A 4,923-nucleotide genomic window follows, 5' to 3' on the forward strand; every position below is an offset into this window, starting at 1 on the left:
CATGCATTTAAGCATTTTTCAACAAGAATGGCGCATAAAATGTTTCTTATGAAGTGATTGATAAGCTTCATGGAGAAAGATCCAAATTATGAACGCAGTGACATTTATCTAGTCTTTTAATGAAAAGTAGGTTATTTTGTTTCAATATGCATCCAATTTTCTAATTCCTCAAAGATTAAGAACAGGAAAAATTAAGTTTACATAGTTTGTTTTCAATATAGTTAACTTGATAATATATGTTTCATTACCTTGGTAGTTTCTTTGATTATTGATAATGGTCATGCGATAGTGAAAATATATGGTATATGTTTTATGAAAGAGCAGAAGTATATAAATAGAGCGATATTTATCTTCGGCTCTTATGAAACATCATAATACTTCCAGTATTTCATAATCAGATTTCATTCATAATCAACACAGCAGTTTAACTAAATTAAGCCTGAATGGAAAGACAACAGGAAAGATTTAGTCTTTGTGATCATACATTTGTTGATTATGATGTGCCAAGTGCCTCTCTTCAATCTCCTTTGCAAAATCAAGACAGTTCTAATCTTTGAATTTCATATCAAAAATGATACATAAAAAAGAATCTAATAACTCGGTCCCAACGTATTCCTCTATTTTGTCTTTGCATCCGCCACAAGAGAGAATAACCTGTTTCTGCATTGGAATGTGGCAAAGTTAGGATGAGCTTGATTAGAGAGGCAACGTTTCTAAAAGCATACTGGTCTGAAGAAATTCTTTAGTTTGGAAAGATATAACTAAAGTTCTTCACAACTCTTTAGAAGCCGGTTACGTTTACCAGCTGTGAAATATGCTGGCAAATCCTCCCACTCTTTACGAATATCGCTCTGATATTCTACTCGATGTCCATGTTTTATCATCAAATTGTCTAGCTTTGGTAGAGTTTTCCTAGCATCAAAAGGATCAAAGAAAGGCAGCCTTATTTTGAGCCCAAAAAATGCTGTTTGATAAAAGGAGAGACATATCCTAAGATGCTTATTGTTTTCACCATCAAGAGAAGACGAAATTAACTCGCACTCTCTTCCCAAACTAACTTACTCGAGAAATATGACATGTATTTTCAGGTTCAATAATTGACAAATCATCTACGAACTCTGGTTTGATGAAATTCTTAATATCATCCTTGTCATTTGTTTACTTTCAACTTGTAGGATAGCTACCAAGCTGCTTTTACTCTGAAATAATAATGTATTCCTTTGATTGAGACAGGTTTTTTTTCCTTGTATTTTCATCGAAGAAAACGAATAAGTAAAGGAGGAACTGTATAATTCCATAGAGTACACGACATTTCTTTATTAGATACTTTTTCTTACAGAAGAAATATACTAATCATCAATGAATGTCCAAAATCCTCACATTCTTAAGAATTTTTCCTAAGCGTCCCTACTCCTTTGAAAGTTAGTCTAAAGTTCCTAGTTTTAGGGACGTTCCTACAGTTGGCAACACTCCTCCACAGAGATAAGCCCGATATGGGTAAAACTGAAAGTGGATGGAGAGAGATGGGTGATTATTGGTGCATATGCACCTGGGCATGAGAAGAAAGATCATGAGAGGCAAATGTTTTGAGAGCAGCTGAGTGAGTGTGTTAGTAGTTTTGATGCACGAGACCGGGTTATAGTGATGGGTGATTTGAATGCAAAGGTGAGTAATGTGGCAGTTGAGGGAATAATTGGTGTACATGGGGTGTTCAGTGTTGTAAATAGAAATGGTGAAGAGCTTGTGGATTTATGTGCTGAAAAAGGACAGGTGATTGGGAATACCTGGTTTAAAAAGAGATATACATAAGTATGTAAGGAGGAGAGATGGCCATAGAGCGTTATTGGATTACGTGTTAATTGATAGGTGCGCGAAAGAGAGACTTTTGGATGTTAATGTGCTGAGAGGTGCAACTGGAAGTATGTCTGATCATTATCTTGTGGAGGCGAAGGTGAAGATTTGTAGAGGTTTTCAGAAAAGAGGAGAGAATGTTAGGGTGAAGAGAGTGGTGAGAGTAAGTGAGCTTGGGAAGGAGACTTGTGTGAGGAAGTACGAGGAGAGACTGAGTACAGAATGGAAAAAAGGTGAGAAGTAAGGACGTAAGGGAAGTGGGGGAGGAATGGGATGTATTTAGGGAAGCAGCGATGGCTTGTACAAAAGATGCTTGTGGCATGAGAAGCATGGGAGGTGGGCAGATTAGAAAGGGTAGCGAGTGGTGGGATGAAGAAGTAAGATTATTAGTGAAAGAGAAGAGAGAGGCATTTGGACGATTTTTGCAGGGAATTAATGCAAATGAGTGGGAGATGTATAAAAGAAAGAGGCAGGAGGTCAAGAGTAAGGTGCAAGAGGTGAAAAAGAGGGCAAATGAGAGTTGGGGTGAGAGAATATCATTAAATTTTAGGGAGAATAAAAAGATGTTCTGGAAGGAGGTAAATGAAGTGCGTAAGACAAGGGAACAAATGGGAACATCAGTGAAAGGGGCTAATGGGGAGGTGATAACAATTAGTGGTGATGAGAAGGAGATGGAGTGAGTATTTTGAAGGTTTGTTGAATGTGTTTGATGATAGAGTGGCAGCTATAGGGTGTTTTGGTCGAGATGGTGTGCAAAGTGAGAGGGTTAGGGAGAATGATTTGGTAAACAGAGAAGAGGTAGTAAAAGCTTTGCGGGAGATGAAAGCCGGCAAGGCAGCGGGTTTGGATGGTGTTGCAGTGGAATTTATTTAAAAGGGGGTGACTGTCTTGTTGAGGTGAGGTTATTTAATGGTCGGTGAGGTTATTTAATGTATGTATGACTCATGGTGAGGTGCCTGAGGATTGGCGGAATGCTTGCATAGTGCCATTGTACAAAGGCAGAGGGGATAAAAGTGAGTGCTCAAATTATAGAGGTATAAGTTTGTTGAGTATTCCTGGGAAATCACATTGGAGGGTATTGATTGAGAGGGTGAAGGCATGTACAGAGTATCATACTGGGGAAGAGCAGTGAGGTTTCAGAAGTGATAGAGGATGTGTGGATCAGGTGTTTGCTTTGAAGAATGTATGTGAGAAATACTTAGAAAAGCGAATGGATTTGTATGCCCTGTGGAAGGTATTAAGAATATATGGTGTGGGAGGCATGTTGTTAGAAGCAGTGAAAAGTTTTTATCGAGGATGTAAGGCATGTGTACGTGTAAGAAGAGAGGAAAGTGATTGGTTCTCAGTGAATGTTGGTTTGCGGGAGGGGTGTGTGATGTCTCCATGATTATATAATTTGTTTATGGATGGGGTTGTTAGGGAGGTGAATGCAAGAGTTTTGGAAAGAGGAGCAAGTATGCAGTCTGTTGTGGATGAGAGGGCTTGGGAAGTGAGTCAGTTGTTGTTCGCTGATGATACAGCGCTGGTGGCTGATTCGTGTGAGAAACTACAGAAGGTGGTGACTGAGTTTGGTAATGTGTGTGAAAGAAGAAAGCTGAAAGTAAATGTGAATTAGAGCAAGGTTATTAGGTACAGTAGGGTTGAGAGACAAGTCAATTGGGAGGTAAGTTTGAATGGAGAAAGACTGGAGGAAGTGAAGTGTTTTAGATATCTGGTAGTGGATTTGGCAGGGGATGGAACCATGGAAGCGGAAATGAATCAAAGTGTGGGGGAGGGGATGAAAGTTTTTGGAGCGTTGAAGAATGTTTGGAAGTCGAGAACATTATCTCGGAAAGCAAAAATGGTTATGTTTGAAGGAATTGTGGTTCCAACAATGTTATATGGTTGCGAGGCGTGGGCTATATACATGGTTGTGCGGAGAAGGGTGGATGTGCTGGAAATTAGATGTTTGAGGACAATATGTTTTGTGAAATGGTTTGATCGAGTAAGTAATGATAGGGTAAGAGAGATGTATAGTAATAAAAAGGGTGTGGTTGAGAGAGCAAATCAATACATTACAACTCAGGGATTTCATCAAATCCAAAATACTAAGAACAACATATGGTTTACAGGAGACATCTTAAAATACTTGGCGTCACAGACATGTTTGTAGGCATTATGAGGGCTGTTGTGGAGCTTGAAATGGCTTACCAAGATTATAAAATCCAACTATTTAATCCCATGCACAATCTGCCATTAACCCTTCAACATGGTTTGAAAAACCTAGGCCATAAACAAACTTAGCGTGGTTGTCCCATCACCTTCAGACATGGAGAAGGTAGTTTGTGATCCCGATTCTGAAAAACACCGAAATCAGTGAAGGCATTTTTACAGAATAAACCTGAAGTTGTAGATATGGTCCTGTATCAGTCTAGTGTAGACATGCAAAAAATCTATGGAAGCACACCCAACTAACATAACACACATTTGACATACCATATCCATGTTTTTTTTCTCATAAATCCTACATCTATCCACTAAACAAATGTAAGTCCTGAAACAATTTGGGAAACTGATGCAACTCACACTCTGATCATATAAAAGCAATATGTAAAGATATAAAGTACATGGCATTTCTGGAGATAATGCTTTCATCGTGGTGCTATATAATCCTGATAAGATGATAAAAAAAAATTAACCACAATCTTTATTTCCACACAAACCCTTTATAGAATAGCAATCCACATCATTACTAAAAGTAAATCTATAATATATACCTTTTTTTCTTCATACTCTATTGCCATTTCCTGTGTTAGCAAGGTAGTGCTGTAAACAGATATAGATTGGCCACAGCTGCTCACATCCATTTTCTGGCTGTCATGTTTAATGCAACAAAACCACAGCTCCCTATCCTCAAATCTACAACCAGGCCCCAAAGACTTTTCCATGGTTTACCAAAGATGCATCACATGTCCTGGTTCAGTACGTTGACAACATGTCAACCCAAGTATATTGCATTTTCTCAATTCACTCTATCCTGTGCACGCCTTTCACCCTACTATATGTTCAGGCTCCAATTGCTCAAAGTCTTTT

The sequence above is a fragment of the Panulirus ornatus genome, chromosome 48 (assembly GCF_036320965.1).
Source record: "Panulirus ornatus isolate Po-2019 chromosome 48, ASM3632096v1, whole genome shotgun sequence".
Lineage (NCBI taxonomy): Eukaryota > Metazoa > Arthropoda > Malacostraca > Decapoda > Palinuridae > Panulirus > Panulirus ornatus.